The sequence below is a fragment of the Hibiscus syriacus genome, unplaced genomic scaffold, assembly GCF_006381635.1.
Source record: "Hibiscus syriacus cultivar Baekdansim isolate YM2019G1 unplaced genomic scaffold, ASM638163v2 tig00110059_pilon, whole genome shotgun sequence".
Classification (NCBI taxonomy): Eukaryota; Viridiplantae; Streptophyta; class Magnoliopsida; order Malvales; family Malvaceae; genus Hibiscus; species Hibiscus syriacus.
In genome coordinates, this window is record NW_024062582.1 from 914,907 (window position 1) to 934,741 (window position 19,835).

Below are 19,835 nucleotides of genomic sequence, written 5' to 3' on the forward strand. Positions count from 1 at the left end.
AGTTACCATTGAATCTTCTTTGATGGCCATAAGACATAAGTTGGCTACCTCATCTTTATCATCGGAGTTGTCTTTATCACTCCAAGCAGCCACAAATGCCTTCTTTTTTTTTGATCTCTTTTTCTTTAGAATGGAATATTCATATTTGACATGCTTCGTTCTTTGGCACTCAAAGCACATCGGGGGACTTTTTTTCTTGCTCGATTTATGCTTCTTATCTTCTTTAGATGTCATAAATCGTTTAAATATTTTAAAGAGCTTGGTCATCTCTTCATCTTTATCCGCCTCCTCACTTGAGTTTTGATTACTCTCGTTAGTGGATTGAATGCGATTATCACATTATTCTTTTTCTTGTTCTTCTCTTCTCTTCTCTTCTTATTCTTCTTCTTTCTCATTCTTTTGGAGTTTGAACTCATGAGTGAGTTATGAACCAATGTGCTCATCGAGGGTGTATAACTCCAAATCATTGGCTTCTTCAATGTCAGTTGTTTTGTCTTCCCAAGACGTAGGCATTGAGGCAAGTATTTTTCTCACTACTTCTTTATTGGGATAAACCTTCCTAAAGTTCTTCAAATCATTTATGATTGAAGTGAACCTATCAGACATCGTCATAATGTCATCATTGGACTTCATCTTAAAGTTCTCGTAGTTAAGAGTGAGAATGTCAATCTTGGACTTCTTCACTTGGCTTTTTCATTCACGAGTCACCTCCAACTTATCTCATATCTCCTTAGCATATGAAGATACACTATTATACTCATCCCAACCAAGTGCACAATAGAGAATGTGCATAGCTTTGGCATTGAGTTGGGTGAGCTTCTTGTCTTCAATGGTCTACTACGACTGGTTTTTTATAGAGGTAAGAGAACTGTCAACGATTGCATCCCAAACCTCAAGATAAGTGGCTTGAATGAACAAACTCATCCTTTTCTTCCAATAGGAGTAGTTGGCACCATTGGTGTAAAGTGGCCTAGTGATGGACTATAAATCCTCGAGATAGTACGCGTCGGATGTCAAAGTTATCCTATCGGTTGAATAGGAGTTTAATAGAGAGCTTTAAGGATCTTTACAAGGTTGTTAAACCGTCAATTGTGACCCACTATGATGCCAATTGTTAGGATTTTTGTAGCTCTATCAAACAATCGAAAATGTACCAAGAGGGAGTGAAGTGACCTTTTAAAGATTTTAGGGATTATAAAGAGAAATGATAGGAAATTTGTATAATGGCCCATGGTGGTGAACCTTCTCGACTAAGAGCACACACTGTAACACCCTAGACCAGTACGACACACAGTCGACCAATGTATGATGCCACACGGAACCACCGAAATGGCTAACCAACTTTAACTTATTTTCTCTTACTTTAAAATAACCATAAAATAAATTGAAATATAATAAAACATCTTTTCACTGAGGAGGTCCAAAATAAAATATTTACACTTCAAAAATATTACAGACCAACTTGACTGAATCTATGACTCAACTAGAATATAATGTTTACAAATATAAATGCCCAAATAAAAACTCTGAGATGTACATCTGATCTGCATTGGACTGGTCTAGACCTTGGTCTATTTACTGCTTCCCAACTACTTGATCTACCAACCCGCCTAGCCACATTAATGGCTAAAACATACTAACTGTAATTCAATGAAAGGCTTAAACATTCAAGCCTACTGATATAAGATCTATTGCTATCTATTCTACCATGTGTTCTATTCTACTAGCTCACTCCTTGAGTGTTGGACCTTTCACCCAAGCAAGTATGCTTTAAAAATATTTTAGTGAGTATTCTCGAATACTCACTCTCTATGCTATGGTAGACATCATGGTACGGCTGAGGGTTTTGTATCTCAAAGCTCACACAACCCTCTTGTTTATCCTGGATATGGCCCCCGAAAATCTCTACATCAGAAACCATACCTCTCACTAACCCACCCTTTCTTCTAAAGAGTGTTAAGGCCTCGGTAAGCATAGTTAGTCAAAAGGGCCTCGACCCTACCTAAGGATATATGTACTAAATCTATATTGTCCACTTTGTTATATTTTCTAAAGAAACTCAGGTGTCATGTTATTTTTCTAGAGCATTCAAACAAAGTTAGTCTTATTTCACCATACTTTATTATTGTTTATACGTTTAAAATTAACATTAATAAAAGTTCTCACTTGTAGTCTTATTTGAGAGAAACTATAAGCTTTTGGAAACCTCACTTACCTCTATATTTTCTCTAGACTAAAGCCCTTTTCTCAACCTTGGTATCAATATTGGCCTTACAATATTGATACCCTTGCTTACCTATACACTTACTCGTGTTTTAAAGCTCAAAGCATACCCTTGGTATCGATACTGGCCTTACAGTGTCAATAACTTCTCTATAGTATCAATACATTCTCTACAATATCAATACCCTTCCTAATGTATCGATACCCCTACAGTTATTTCATCTATTTTAACCCAACTTCAAACATCTTCTATAGCACTTATTCTAGTTTTTTACACCTATTCGATCCTATTTATGGTCATACTATGGGTCTAGGGCCTTTCGACAATGTTTTGACCAAAACAAATTAAAAGTATCGATACTAGCCCATGAGTATCGATGCTTCTGCAAAAGTTTTGATACTTTATATAAGTATCGATAGTTTTAAACATTATATTCTACCTAGTTTCGAAACGTTTTGGGAGTTTAAAAACTATGACCCAAAGTTTCGATACTCTTGAAAGAGTATCAATACTCTTGCCCAGAAACTCATGAATCTACCCAAAAAAAGATATTATCCCTATAGTATCAATACTCTACCTGCAGAAGTCATAAAACAAGTAATAAAAATTCTATTTTTCAATCCCAAAGAGTCTAGTGAGGTCCCCATACATTCTTTAAAGTCTTATGTGATTACAAGGAGCATAAATAAGGCTTTATACTATGCTTATAACATCAAAAGAACAATTTATCTAGAATTTGCTAAACATGCTTTGAACTTAACTTTCTAACACATATTAACTTTCCATGATCTACACTTGGTATGAGAAATCTATAAGTGTTACCTTACTGCCTTGGCTGCTAAAACACCTCTTGAATCAACTAGGATTCACCCTACCTTCAAGAAAAACTCATTCTGAAAACTAATTCTAAAACTTACAAAATGAAGCTTAAAACAAAGCTTGAAGGATGGAGAGAAACATTCTTACCTTAGCTACAACAAACTAAACTTGAATCCTTAAAACTTTGCACTTAAGAAAGGAAAAAAGAAAAGATAAAATGATGAAGAAGAAGAAAAGAGTGTTTGAAGAGAAAATGGTGGGGTGGTTCACTTAAACATGATATAAAAAGGAGAGGATTTTCAACTTTAAAACAATAAGGGAAAAGCTGTACTATTAGCCCATCTATTTTCTCTTACATAAAACACCAATCACCAATCACCTAAAACTTTTGGGCCCAACACAAGACCACTAACATAAAATTAATTTATCTATTTTATAAGGTTATTTGGGCTCAAGTTTGGGTCTAGGGTTAACCCGAACTACTAACCCAGGATTCGGGGTGTTCCACACATATACACAAGCATCATAAATTGATTTGAGTTGATTTATTGCTATCTTGATATTTGAAGGTGATTAGCAGAAAATTGCTAAGGTTCTGAGGTGACAAGTACAAAGCAAGTGTAAGAGAGATGATGCCTAATTGTTGTGAAAAAATTGTTGTCATGCTCTGCTTGCGGACAAGTAAACACTTAAGTTTAGGGGTGTGATAACTCTCCAACAGAGTTATATTTTTATATCATTTTTAGTTAGGTTAAGTTTTCATTCTAGCATATTTAAGATCATATTTAGATTTTTAGAATATTTTACATAATTTGCATAGTAGGAGTGAGTTGTAGTACGTATACTGATTTTAATGTTTTTTTCTTCAAAACTGATGTTGTGACATTGTTAATACTGTAGTTGTTGCTATACATTGATGTTGGACTGGATTGTTGCAATGATTCTACAGCACTACTGATTCAAAAGGTGGTTGGAGAAATTTTAGGAATTGATAAAGCTAAGGGATTAAAGGCTGGAATTTGAATTTAAAAATGAATTTTTCATAAGAATGGGAATTTTTCTATTGGTGGAAAGTTTAATTATGATGTGCTATAAATTTAACTTTTTCTATACATTTTTCCCATCTTGGAAAAACCCTGGCCACCTTTTATTTTTCTCATACCATCACCATGGCCGCCTAATCAATTCGTCGGGGAGTGTACCAACAGTATGGAGCAATGGCGATCAATCGGGGTTCGAGCATTAATTTGGTTTCTTTTTTCTGAGAATGGAATATTCTTTAATTAGTTTGAATATTTTATTGTTTTTATATGTTATTTGGATTTGAACATAAGGTGTTCGATTAAATGCCTACTTTATGATTTTTGCTTTGAATAATATTTTTATGAGCTGATTTCTTTTTAATGGATGTTTTAAGAGATAATTTCATCTTAATGTGTGTTATTCTTGGTTGATTTTTGAGATAAGAATTATTGAGATTGCATATTACTTTCGCTTCAGCATTGGTGATTATGAAAGTAAACTAAATCATATAGAGATGTATGATGTCGAGTGTTATGCTTCATTAACTGTTAATCTATGGTATTGATGAGAGTTAATTACATTTGGTAGAGTGTTTAATTATTGAGAGAGGATTAATTTGTTAATCACCGCATAACTCATAATTATATTAACACAACATAATCATATTATAAGCTACCAGATAACAACTACATTCTTTGGTCCATTCGTCTCATTGCTCCATTGCTCGCTATAGCATTCACATGCTTTTATCATTATGATTTTATTACTTTTTTGTCTTTCTATTACCTTCTTAAAATACATATTACTTATATTTTCTTTTGCTAACAACAACTCTTTTGTAACATACACTCCATGTGGTTTCGACATCCGAAGCTTTTATAGCTTCCACTTTATTACTTAAACGATACGTTTAGTTGCATGATTGTTATAGCATCTTAAGTAACATCAATAATCCTTTGGAATAATCTTTTTTTGTCTTGAATTTTTAAACCTGAATTTTTTGCCTTTATCCAACCCAAACCTTAGCCCCATTAATTCCATTTTAAAGACCTCTTGACTATTGCATCATGTTCATACTTAGTAATGGAGATTAGATTTAGTTATAAGTCTATGGTAATGCTTTGATTAGTTAGGCTTGAGGTATTCTTTTACCCAAAACACTTGAGCGGAATGAGTGAACCATTGTGAGGTATTAAGTCTTGCTTCTTTAAGATTAACGGATAATTGGAATGCCATGCTTTGCTATTGCTTGCTTTTAATTGTTCCTTTTGTTTGATTGCTCTTGAATTTTATCAATTTCTATGATTTTGATTTACTTGGAAGTCTTGGGAATTTTGTGGAATTGAGATGTCAACTTGAGATTTTGATTCATTGATTGAGAAATGCTTGAGGACAAGCATTGAATAAGTGAGTGGAAATTTGATGAGTGATTTAAATAGTTATTATTTTATTCTTAATTACTCCTTGTTCGTCAATTTATGTTGCTAAGTTGGGTATTTTATGTTATTTTCTGTGCATGACATTGGATTCCAGAAACTATGCCAAAAAGATGAATTTTTGAAGCTTTTGTTTTTCTGGAGTCGAGGTTGGACTAGTGGGCATGACTTGAGGCATGAATCCGCTGAAATGGCAACTAGTCAATACCTTCTAGAAGTTCCAGTCAGCATTTTCGTGCAAGCAGAATACTCAACCGCAATTTCTAGCTTGAAGTTAGGAATTATCTTTATTTTTGGGATTTTATTAAAACAATTAAGGGAATTATCTTTTGTGATTTTTAGGGAATTATCTTTTATAATTTTTAGGAATTATTTTGAGCATTTTTAGGGTTTTAGGATGTTATAAATACCCTTTTGGGGTAAGCTTCAAATATATCTTCCACCTTTGTGTTTTTTACTTTGTTCTTGTTTACTTTAGTTTCATAAAATTTCTTCTTCTTCTTTATTTTTGTTCTTTTATTTATTTAAAAATGCTAAGCATGATATCTATCATGCTTAGCTAAGTTTTTCATAGCCAAAGGTTGAAGCAATGACTTAATTTTGATCGTGAGAATTGAAAAGCACCTAATACCCTTCGAGTTACATTCTTAGTTTTCTGGAATCAAAGATCGATAATCAACCATAATTTTAAGATCAAAACATTTTCTTTTCAAAAAGTGCACGTTGGATTGATAGTGTTTGGATTAATAGTTGGGAGGAAGGATCGGCTTGTAGCATATTTGACTTCTTGTGAACACGCTTAGCTAAGATAACGATTGTCGTGATTAGTCCACAAAGGACTTACAATCAAATATTGTTTTGGATTGTCGGTTCAATTGAGAGAAAAATAAGTTATATGGGTTGGGTCCTATAGACTGTAACATGCATGAATCCGAAGCTAAGATCTATTTCGATGATCGATGGAATTTGAGGCAAAGCGAAAGCCTGAGGCTAATTTTTCAATTAGATTTTTAATTCAAATTTATCTTCTTTTAATTTTACTTTCCTTGTTTTTCAATCAAACAAACCCCCCACTTTTACTTCTTTGCAAATTCACGCCTAGCCTTAAAACAAGATCAATTCATCAGCAATTACGATATTCCATGTGGATCGACCCTTACTTTTTCTATTATACTTATTTCTATTTTATTTTTATTGAGGTTAAGGCATATTTTATTTGACACCATAACGACGCGTTGTCAGTTCACGTTAGGGTTTTCTTTTGTAAGCATTAGGGTTCTACCTTACTATGAAAATGAAAATGTGAGGTTTTAAAACTGTAATTTTAATTAATATAAACTCAAGGTTTTCCATTTTTATTGAAGATATAGAATGTCTTTTATTTTATATTTTTTAGTGTTAGTTTTGTAGTCACATTTTTAACTAACATTTATTTATTTATTTTCACAACTATTTTTTGTATAATAGTTTTTATTATTTAACGAGTAATTCAATTTATTTGATAGTTAAAAGCAGATGACTAGTCATTGTAATTAATCTATCTAATGTTTTACACTAAATTCTAAAAATGAATACAAACGTCAAACACAGATAAACACCACTAATGAGCGGCATAAATGATTATTTTTTAATATTTAAAAATATGAAGGATCCAAAGTGTAATTTACCGTTTTCGAGAATAAATTTCAATTAGCAGTTTGTTCATCTTTCAAAATCAGTTGGGCTAAAACAAGGAGATATTGATATCGTGATTCCAACTTATGTCGCATAGTGTTAAACCTGTGAGAATTGCAAATCCAGGCAGACCGACTTATGCTTAAAATTCCCATCGACTTCCGATGTGGATAGAAATTCATTTTTTAAAAGCGTAAATTACGCTTCAGGTCTCTCGTTTTTTGAAAAATAATTATATATATTGGTTTAATCATTGGCGGTACATATCGATTAATGTCATTTACCGTAAAGTCATCCACTCAGTTTTTAATTATATGGATAAAGTATATAAATGGTCCTATGATTATAGGATATTGTTATGTTTAGTCCTCTCACTATTAGAAGTTACTAAATAGTCCATTGAGTATAAGATGCTACTTTGTTGAGTCCCTCGGTTATGAAAATTTATAAAATAGTCACTCGATTGTTCATATGTTCCAAACTCATCCTTTCATTCTAAAAATTGACGGTCGTTTGAGCTGGACATTAACATATTGACTAAGATATGATAAAATAAGATCCTAAAAACGTTTGAGTTGTATAGTCAATAAAAATTTCGGGATCATATTTTATCATATCACGGTAAGTAGGTTAACGTCTAATATAGAGAATCATCAATTTTTAACCAAAAAAATATTAATTTAAAATATATAAATAGTCGGGTGATCATTTGTAACTTTTAATAATCGATGGACTCAATAAAGCAATGATCTATATTTAGGAGATTATTTTTTAACTTTTAATAATCTTGAAATTAAATAAAACAGTTCCCTATAATTAAAAAATCTTTTATATACTTTATCCTTATTATATTTAATTTTATTTATTAAATAAAATTGCTAAATATTATTAATGAAAAATGGGATAGTACTAGTAGCATATGTTTAAAAGTAATTTGAAGCTATCAAGTGGTATCAATGATTGAAGGAAGTGTTATTCTTTTTAGATTTTAGGTTTGAACATTTATATTTACAAGATTTATATACATTATCAATAATTTAAAAAATTAAATAAATATTACCTTATAATTATCTCATATTATCTAAAACAATTCTAATTAAAAACCATACTATAAATAAAATCTCCTTTTTTTCAATATTTCGCTTTTGCATTCAAATATTACTCATATTTTGTTTCCTTTTTGTCTATATTAATAAAAAGTAAAACACCAATGATTTAATCATAAAGTTCTTTTGAATTAATTGATGGTTTGTTGAGGTTTCATGGGGTTATAAATAAATTCCTCTTTGTTGGGGAAAGATCGAAAAACCACCAAACGGCTACAATCGAGGTGAAGAATAAAAGAAATTGTTAAAGCCTTACTGGGTTTCGTTTTTCTAGATTTTCCCTGCTTTAAAATTTTGAACTTCTTCCTTTATTTAAAAGAAATCATTACTTATTTTGAATTTTTTTATATAAAATTGTAGTGATTAGAAAGTAATCATATTTGGCGTGGATTTCTAGTCATGTTTGATAGTTACCATAGTTTCAAGAAGTCATAATGTCTTTTACGACAACGTTTGTGGACAAGTATATTTTCTTTCTTGTTATGACTCTGTTCTCTAGTTTTAGTTTTGTTTCTGCTTCAAATGGTTTGTTCATTGATCAATGGGTGTTTTCTTTTTCCTTCTATTTGTTTATAATTGAAGGTATAGTTCCCCCTATCATATTTTCTTAGGAAAATATTTCCTGTTTTGTTTTGATTTCTTGGGAAATAATCTCTTTTAAAGGATTGACATTTCTTTTGCTTTGTTTAAGTAACTAATTGCCAATGTATTTGCAATGTATAGGAAAATTATTGCTTTTTTATATATAAACACGATAATTGAAATTCAATAGTATGAGTTATACGATATAGATAACATAAATAAGGCTTATCTTGTATTTAATTTAATAGTTTAAATTAATCCTAATTCTTAGATGTTGTATAGAAAAGGATAACTACAATGTAGTTTAGTTCTCAAAAAAAGACTTACTCTTAGACTTTGTATATAACAAACTTATAATTACCAGAAAATCAATCAATTGAGAGTTTCTTCTCTTTTCTAGATTCATAATTATCAACATGGTATCAGAGCTAGGTTAGCGATTTCTATTTTGTTTTACCCTAGTATTCGTCAACCATTAATTCTTCTTCTTGTGATGGGAAAGCTTCAAAATAACATCACCAGTGTGATGCTCAAGGGAATTATGCTTTGTCAATTAGTTTACAGGGAAGTTCGTTTAGTAAGAAACAAATTGAGGAATTGCAACAGTTCTTTGGTCAACTACATCTCCCTTCCACATCTGCTCATGTATTTTACCCTCCTGCAAGTAGTGTTTCCTTTGCTACCTTGGTTAACAAATCTGGCACTCCTACATGGATTGTGGATTCTGGTGCAAGTGATCATATGTCAGGTTATCTTCGACTCTTTCACTCTTTCCACGGTGACCTGTAAATCTCTCTGATTCAAACAACATATGGGTCTCTTTCGAGTGTTGTCAGTTATGGGTCCGTTCGGATAAATTTGGACATTCTTTTAACATGTTCTTTATGTGCCAGATCTCGCTTGCAATCTTATTTCCATATCAAGTTGTCAAATAATTTATGTTGTACTACCATATTTGACTTTGATCTTTTTAAATTTCAGTATTCAAGCTCGGGGAAGGTGATTGAGAGTGCTAATCTTTGTGGGGGCCTTTATCTACTTTTGGCGACCATACCCTTCTAGCACCATGCTTCCTCCAGTTTTATGTCACAATCTTCTTTGTTGGACACTTCAACGAATATTATGTTATTGCATTTTCGTTTAGGATATCATAGTTTCTTTTATCTTGTAAAATTGTTTCCACATATATTTGTCAATAAAAGTCCTAAAACTTTTTCATGTGATATTTGTCCTCTTATAAAACAAAAAAAAACATTTATCTACCTTCTCTATACAAACCGTCCAAACTATTTGCCATGATTTGTAGTGATATTTGGGATTCATCTCGGGTAGAAATTTTAAGTGGGTTTTGGTTGTTTATTTCCTTTATCGATGATCAAACTCGTACTACTTGAACTTTTTTTTATGAAAACTAAATCCTAGGCTAGTGATATCTTTAAATAGTTTCATAAGATGGTTAAAACTCAATTTCATATTTCTATCCAAATTTTTCATTCCGACAATGGTAATGAGTATTTTACTGAACTCTTAGGTTCTTTCTTTCAAGACAAAAAGATTCTTCATCTCGCTTTGTGTGTCAATCCACCTTAACAAATTGGGGTAGCTGAGCAAAAAAACATGTATATTCTTGAGGTTATTTTGTCTCTTTTGTTTTCTATATATGTTCCTCGTTATTTTTTGGGATGTTCTTATAACTGCCACACGCTTAATTAATCGTCTACCCAGTAAATCATTATAATTTCAGTGTCAACGAGAGGTTTGCCTTCAATTTGTTTCATAATTTTAAACCTATGGCTTCTTCTTTACCTCTTCGAGCCTTTGGATGTACTGTGTTTGTCATTAACAATGTCCTTTTTTGGTCCAAGTTAGATCCTCGAGCATTTCAATGTGTGTTTCTTGGTTATTCGTCCACTCGAAAGGGTTTTTAGTTATTGTCCTCAAACTAAGAAATTATATTTTACAATAGATGTCAATTTCTTTGAAAGAAAAACTCCCTTTTTCCATCAAATTGAAATTCAAGGGGAGTCATATAATGAATTTTAGTTTTTCACTCATAACCCTTGTTACTTGATCAGTGACAATCTTATTTTGATCGACCAGAAGGACCGAACTAGTCCAACCATCCAACAAAATTGAACCAGCAAGACCAATCAGCATTGTCAAACCCACCAGAACAAAAAATTTACTGAATCAGCCAACTAAAACACTTACCTCAGCATAATCAATAGCCTGATTCGCCTTAAATACCTTAATCCAAAAACATCAAATTGCTTATTTACAAGAGAAAAAAAAACCAATTTCTGAGCATATTCATGAACCTCTACCTGAGCCTCCCACACATCATGAACATATTCATGAATCAAAACCGAGCGTGAATACATCGGGAGATGAAGGAGGTAATCAGATTTCTTCTAATGAGTTAAATGCTTTGATTGATAATAGTGATTTATCAATTGCTCAAAGGAAAATAGTTAAGAGATGCATGAATTATTCAATTAATAGATTTGTTACAAATGGAAAGTTAACGCCTTTTTTTTAAGAATTTTACAGCCAATGTAGATAGTATTATCATTCCATGTACGGTGAAAGAAACGTTAAAGGATCCAAAGTGGACAAAGGTTGGCAGAGGAACTGATAGATCTGGAAAACAGTGATACTTGGGTTATAGTTGATCTTCTGAAAGACAAAAAACCATTCTGCTGTAAGTGGTTATTTACTATGAAATACATGAGGATGACAATATTGAGAGATATAGGGCGAGACTAGTGGCGAAAGGATTTACTTAGTCCTATGGAATTCATTACAAAGGAACATTTGCTCCTATGGAAAAACAAAACACTGTGAGAGGACTACTATAATTAGCAATCAATGAAAATTTGGTACTTCATCAGTTGGACATCAAAAAAGACTTCCTATGGCTTAACCTGGATGAGAAAGTATATATGCGATTTTCACCAGGTGTGAAGAGTATTACATGAAAAGTATGCAGATTACTAAAGTCCTTATATGGACTTAAACAGTCTCCAAGGGCATGGTTTGACAGATTCACAAAGGTGATTATTCAGAATGGTTACAAGTACTGTCAATCAGATCATGCGTTGTTTGTCAAAATAACTTCAAACAAGAAGAATGTGATTTTGATTGTCTATGTGAATGATATTATCCTAAGAGGTGATAATTCCATAGAGATAGAAAAATTGAAGAAGCTATTGGCGAGGGAATTTGAAACGAAAGACTTGGGTAATTTGTGGTATATCCTAGGCATGGAAGTTGCAAGGTTGAAATAATGGATAATTATAAATAAAATGAAGTACATTCTAGATCTACTATCAAAAACAGGAATGAAAGGATGTAAGCCGGTAGAAACTCCCATAGAAATGAATCTTAAGTTAAGAAGGGAATAATTGGGAAGTCTTGCAAACAAATAATAGTACCAAAGACTAGTAGGTAAATTAAATTATTTATCACTTACTATAACTAATATAGTTTTTCTTGTCAATATTGTGAGTCAATATATGAATGATCCGAGAGAAGAACATTTAGAGGTCATTAACCAAATTCTAAGATACTTGAAAATGACACCGGGACATGGGTTAATTTTTAGGAGAAGTAAGGATAAAACAGTGAAAATTTTCTAGTATTCAAGTTGGGCAAGAGAATTAACCTATAGAAGGTCTACAACCAGTTATTGTTCGCTTGTTTGGTGAAACTTGGTTACTTGGAGAAGTAAAAAAATAGGTTGTTGTTTCTCAAAATAGCGCGGAAGCAGATTATAGAGTAATGACACTCGGAATTTGTGAGGGAATTTGGTTACAAAGATTGTTAACTGAGTTGGGGTTATGTAACAAATTATTTTGAACTTCAGAGTGATAGTAAATATGCAATAAGTATTGCAAATAATCCAATTCATCATGACTGAACAAAACATATAGAGATTGATAGACATTTTATCTCTGAAAAGGTGAATGGTGGATCAATAAGGCTCAACTATGTTCCTACTAGGAATCAGTTGGTGGATATTCACACCAAGGCACTTCCAAGAACTACCTTTCATAAGATCACATCCAAGCTAGGTCTTTTCAATATTTACTCCCCAGTTTGAGGGGGAGTGTGAGTTATATGATATAGATAGCATAGATAAGTCTTATCATGTATTTAATTTAGTAGTTTAAATTAATCTTAATTTTTATCATGTTGTATAGATAAGGATAACTACAAGGTAGTTTAGTTCTAACAAAATATTTACTCCTAGGCTTTGTATATAGCAGACTTATCTGAAAACCTATCAATTGAGAGTTTTTTCTCTTTTCTAGATTCATAAGTATCAACAAATAGTCCTAGATTTCATGTATGTATGCGCATATATAATATGTTTATGATGTGTAAAGTAGTCATAATTGGTGTTACTATGGGAATATGATGCAATTCTTATGTATTTTTCTTATTATATTGAATGAAGATTGTAAAATGCTTTAGTTATGTGCTTAACTTGGATATCTTTAAGGTTTTTCATTTTTAATTGGCAACAAGCGTCTCATGCGGCATCGACCATATTGAGATTGTGGTGTATGATGTGGTGGTACGATATCAGGACTTATATTTTCTTGTTTGTAGTTATCCCACTGTTGATCTTCGGCTTATATTTGCATGGATAGAAAGTTACCTATTTCTAAGACCGCTATGGGAATCTCCTATTCATTTTATCGTACTCCCTCACTATTATCATGACAATGCCACGATGGATACTCTCTGACATCTTCACGGGTGGAAAGTTCGTGAGTACCCTCGATGAGTATTTGATGCGGTGTTGTTCAGCAATGAGATAGATATGCTCACGATCTATTGGAATGCATTGTATCCGTATATTACGCAGTTTGTATTTCTCGAGTCCAACTAAACGTTTACTAGCTTACCAAATCCATTGATGTTTGCTTTCAACAGGGAAAAATTTATTCATTGTTTAGAGAGCTTAAAGCTCTTGAACTAAGATAATGCAATTAAGAACAAATTATTTCTTTCTTATCTTTTAACACCATCCTTTACATGCATTATATAGCCATCACTCATACAGTTACAAGACTACTAACACTCTAACTAACTAACAAACTAATTGCTGCAACTCCAATGCAGATATTAACTGCACCTGCAGCTAGCAACGATCCATGTACGAGCACCAACAACCAGCCATGCACGAGCGTATTAGCATACTAATTCAACATTCTTCATCATTTCTCTTCTCTCATGCTTCTCAACACAACTTCACACATAACTTTGCACGAAACTCTTCAAAGGCACTTCGAGCCAATGGTTTGGTTAGTCTATCAGCAATCTGATGAGCAGCAAGCATATAATTGACAGGCATCTGCTTTGTTGCAACCTTCTCGAGCACAAAGTGTATGTCAAGATCAAGGTGCTTGGTGTGAGCATGATAGACAGGGTTTGTACTCATAGCCATAACACTAGTGATGTCACACAATATGACTGGCTCTTTTTTATGACAGACACTAAGTTCTGTAAGCAAGGCTCCAACCCAGACCACATCTACTGTAGTGTCAACAACACTCTTATACTCGGTTTCCATTGTAGAATGAGATACAGACTTCTGCTTTCTCGAGCTCCAAGCAACTAGATTTTTCCTAACAAAAACACTATATCCAGATGTTGATCTTCTGTCATCAAGGTTACCACCCCAATCTGCATCTGCAAAGGTAGCCACCTTTACTTCAGTTCCAGTAGCAGTGAACACCAGACCAAAGTTCACTGTACCAACCAAATAACGCAAGATTCATTTAACTGCAATAATATGTGACTGTCGTAGAGCATGCATGAACTGTGCAACTTTGTTTACACAAAATGAAATATCAAGCCTTGTGTGGCACACATACAACAATCCTCCAACAATGTTGCAATAGTTATGTGCATCAGCAATAGGTTCTCCATCATCACAACGCAACTTGGTGGCTGCTACCATGGGAGTTGGTGTTGAAGTTGCTTTCAACATGTTAGCTTCCTCAAGGAGTTCCATGATAAACTTATTTTGTGACAATGCAAGATACTCACTGGTTCATTTGACTTCAATGCCCAGAAAATATAAAAGTTGACCTAAATCCTTCAGCGAGAACTTGTCACTTAGAAATCGAACTATTTCATCTACCTCAACACTCGAATGGCCTGTGATGATTATATCATCAACATATACCAGCAAATATATGTAGTGCATACCCTATTTCTTGATAAACAAGTACACATCATATCGTAACTCTTTAAATACAATACTCAACAGGTTGTCTCGCAGCTTGGTATGCCAACTCCTAGGTGTCTGCCTCAAACCGTATAGTGCCTTTTTCAACGACACACCAGCTTACTTACATCAGGAGTAGTTTCTTCAAAACCTGGTGGTTGTTGATTGAAGACCACCTCCTGAAGATCACTATTCAAAAATGCATTGTTCACATATACTTTTCTTAGGGTCCAGTTGTTAGTCACTACTAATGAAAGAATGACATTTAAGGTGGTGAACTTAACCACATGGCTGAATGTGTCTCTAAAGTCATAACCAGGAATTTGTGAGAATCCTTTAGCAATTAGTCGTGCCTTGTAATGGTGGATCGAGCCATCAGGGTTTTTCTTAAGTCTGAATAACCATTTATAGCCTACCACCTTCATTCCTTCTGGTAGCTTAGTGAGCTCCCAAGTCTCATTACATTGTATAACATTGTATTCCTCATAAACTGATGCCTTTCATTATGAAGACTTAAGTGCTTCATGCACACTGCATGGAATATTTTCAACAACAGATCCGATATATACTTTGGGTTTAAACACCCCGCATTTGCTCCGAGTCATCATGGGGTGAGTGTTACCACAACTTGCCTCTATTTCAGCACCACCATTTATGGATAAGCTATACATATGTTGTTCTGAGCCCATTTGATGCTCTTCACTTCTATAGGTATTGACTTAGGCAGCCTCAGTTTCCTCCATATCACGATTATCACCTATCAGTTGCAAGCTACCTGATAGACTACTGCTGCTGGCACCCGAGGACATTATGTTGTTTTCAGGTTATGAAGACCTGAACCTGGTGACATCAGTGACCAGCTCAAGCGATCGAGATGGCTTTCCACTCGAGGCTGTAGAAGTACACCTTCCAGAACTATCTATAAAAGGAAATACATCCTCATTAAACACATGTCTGGAAACATAAACATGCCCATTACTTGCTAAACACCGAAACCCTTTGTGATGCGTGTTATATCCTAAGAAAGTACACAACTGGGACCTAAATTCAAGCTTGTGATGCTATAATGGTCTAAGATGTGGAAAACATCTGCATCCAAACACCCGCAACCCACTGTAATCTGGTATTTTTCCATACAACATCTCAAATGAGGATTTATCATGCAGCACCTTTGATGAAAAATTTATTAACGAGATGCACAGTGGTCTGAATGGAATAAGACCAGAACTTAATGGGCATGAAGGCTTGAGCAAGAAGAACTAGAGCCATTTCAACAAGATGTCTATGCTTTCGTTCCACCACTCCATTTTGTTCAGAAGTATGGGGACAAGTAAGGCGGTGAAAAACTCCAGCTTTGCTTAATTCATCTATCAGAGGTCGAAACTCTCCTCCCCAATCGATTTGAAGAGCTTTAATTGTTCCACCGAACTGTGTAGCAATCAGCTTCTAGAATAACTGAAATGCAGTTACAACCCCATCTTTTGACTTTAGCAAGTATAACCATGTAAACCGAGTGACATCATCAAGAAAGGACACATAAAAACTAAAACCAAATATGTGGAGGTTCCCATAGATCAAAAATAAACAACCTAGAATGGTTCATTATATACGCTGTCTGATCAAGGAAAGGGAAACTTGTGGCTTTTACCCAAATAACAAGCAACATAATTCTTATTAACATCATGAAAGGTCTTTACATCAATTTGTTTACAAATTTTAACAAGAGTATCATAAGTAGAATGACCAAGTCTTATGTGCTAGATCTCTGATGTTGTGGAAGATGCCATGGCAACCTGCACTTCAGCTACACCATTTCTGTGTCGAGAATTACTACTTTTGAAAGTATACAATCCATCACACTCTTCACCTCGCAGTAACACATCCTTAGTGACTTCATCTCGAACATACACACGTTTTGGCATAAAACTCAAGAAACAAGCTTATCCCTAGCAAGCTTGGAAACAGAAAGTAGATTCTTAGTTATTGAATGAATATGGAAAATGTTACTTAAGGACAAGGTTCGTGATAAAGCAGGTAGCTCAACCTTGCCAACCATACGAACGGGTAGGGAATCACCATTTCTTACCATCAACTTACCAGGATTGTTACAATTCGAGTGATGAGTGATCGAGGCTGCATTGGAGGTAACATGGTGCGTTGCACCAGAGTCAATCACCCATTGATCTTGACCAGTAGACATTGCATGTGCCTGACTTTGCCCAGCATTCATGTTATCATCACGATATGTTCCATTATGATTACAGTAAGTGTATGCATTGTCATTGTTCCCATTTGCAGCATAATAAGCTTTTGAGGATTCAAAGCCAGAAGCATGATCATCAATCGTTATGCCAGAGAAGTCCTCATTGAATTTGTGCCAACACTGACTGACAAGATGTCCATTCTTGCCACATAAATGGAACTGAACTCTAGGTCATCCTCTTTCTCAGCCACTAGACCTCCCACGCGAGTATGATGAATGATTGGATTGATACTGTTGCTTTTCCCGATTCTTGTGAAAGCCATACTCAACCTTCCCTTGTGCAAAATTGGCACTAACAGACGGAGATTTAGGCTGGTAATCAAAACCCTCAAGTTGTGTTTCAACATCAATAAGCATGGTATAGATGTTGTCAAGTGACAGCGTGTCATGCATAGCAGATATTACTACTATGAAGGGCTGATATTCCCTTCTAAGGCCTTTAAGAATGCTCGCAACATGTTCAGATACTGAAACTGGACTTCCACAATAGTTCAATGAATCAACAACCTCTTTTACTTTTGTGAGATAAGTTCTCATGCTATCTCCTCCTTTCTTGAGAGATTGAAGCTTGTAATGTAAGCTCATTACAGCAGTGGTAGAACGATTGGAAAAGAATTGCAAGATTTTGTTTCATACATGAGTAGATGTTTCAGCACCAATAAATTGAGGGAGTAAGTGAGGACTGGCCGTTGACAGCAACCAAGAAGCCAACGCACTATCTTGAGCCAAGAACTCCTCATATTCTTCATTGACAATTGCAACTCCTTCTTCACCAACCACCGTTTCTAGAGGAGGCAACATCGTTCCAGTCAACATTCGCTCAAGACGGTGGCTCCTCACAGTGAGTAACACTTGTTGTTTCCAAAGCAGGAAGTTTGTTTCATCAAGAACCACGTTCACCCTTTTCTTGGTGAATACTTTGGTGTTTCTTGATGAAAACTCTGATGTGGCTGTAGATGAAACACTTTGATCCATAGCAACACGAACAACGAAAGCAAACCCTAGGATATAACAGCGAATGATACCATGTTGAGAGAACTTAAAGCTCTTGAACTAAGAGAATGCAATTTAGAAAAAAATGCTTTCTTTCTTATCTTTTAACACCATCCTTTACATGCATTATATAGCCATCACTCATACGGTTACAAGACTACTAACACTCTAACTAACTAACAAACTAACTGTTGCAACTCCAAGAGCATATATCAGCTGCACCTACAGCTAGCAACAATCCTTGCACGAGCACCAGCAACCAGCCATGCACGAGCGTACTAGCATACTTCTTCAACATACTTCAACATTCATCGAGCCTCGCTTATGGGACCATTGATGGGAGATTCAAGAAAAGCGAAAATCCTTTTGTCGTGGAGGCATATCAGAGGGCTGCATTGGACCGGCTCCTCAGATTTGCAGTTATAGAAGATGAGGATTTATTGATAATGTCTGATGTCGATGAGATCCCCAGTGTGCATACCATTAATTTGTTGAGATGGTGTGATGATATACCACATACACTTCATCTTCAGCTGAGTAATTATTTATACTCTTTCTGGAGAGCCTCGGTTCACAGATACAAGACGAGGAAAACCGTATATGCTCATTTTCGTCAATTTGATCTCCTCTTAGAAGATGCACAGCCACACCGATTGAGTGAGATTCGCTCACTCGATTTTCCAAACGATATTATTTCGAACATTATCTCAAATCACACTAAGACATAGGGATACCAACAGGACATTTATATTTCACCCGAATGAAACTAAGCCAGTTGTCATTTTTCCGGACCAATAAACTGAAAGAAGTTTCACAAGGAAAGCTTTATTTTGAGTGGTAACAATACGAAAACCCAAACCTCGTTTCGCAATAGGAGTTTTATTCCATTTAACAAGATGTACCCCCCAATCCTCGAGATATCACCCCAGACGAAACGCAGATAAGATGTTCAATATCCAACGCACATGCTTCGGAATCATCACAGTCTGCATGGTATAAGTAGGAATCGCAAAAAGCATAGCTCTGGCTAAAGTAATGCGACCCGCCAAAGATAAACAAGGAGCCTTCCAGCCACAGTTTACGTTCGATCATCTGCACTAAATAATGGTACAAAACTGAAGTAACTCGATAATGCAATAGAGGGACCCCAAGATGTTACATTTTCTAGCAACATATTAATAATCTTTTATAATTGTAATGATTCTTTAGATTTTGATGGGAGAAAGAATTAACGGGAATAAATAGGAGTTGACAGAGGTGGTCACTCTTTTTAAAATTTTTAGATTTTATATAATTTACGTATTTTTATATTTTTTATTAATAATTTATTTTTATTTATAAAATTTTATAAATTCAACCCTAACTTAAAATACTTCGTTTGTTATTGTTATCATCTTAATTATTGATGGAATAAACTATAAAGATCATCATTCAGCTTTCTTCTTATTCTTATTTTGATCACTCAAGTTTAAAA

General features: G+C 34.3%; 1 pseudogene; it reads left to right on the forward strand.

Moving 5' to 3' along the window:
* Positions 1-13,342: 13,342 nt before the first annotated feature.
* Positions 13,343-19,089, forward strand: LOC120214363 (annotated as a pseudogene).
* Positions 19,090-19,835: the final 746 nt, after the last annotated feature.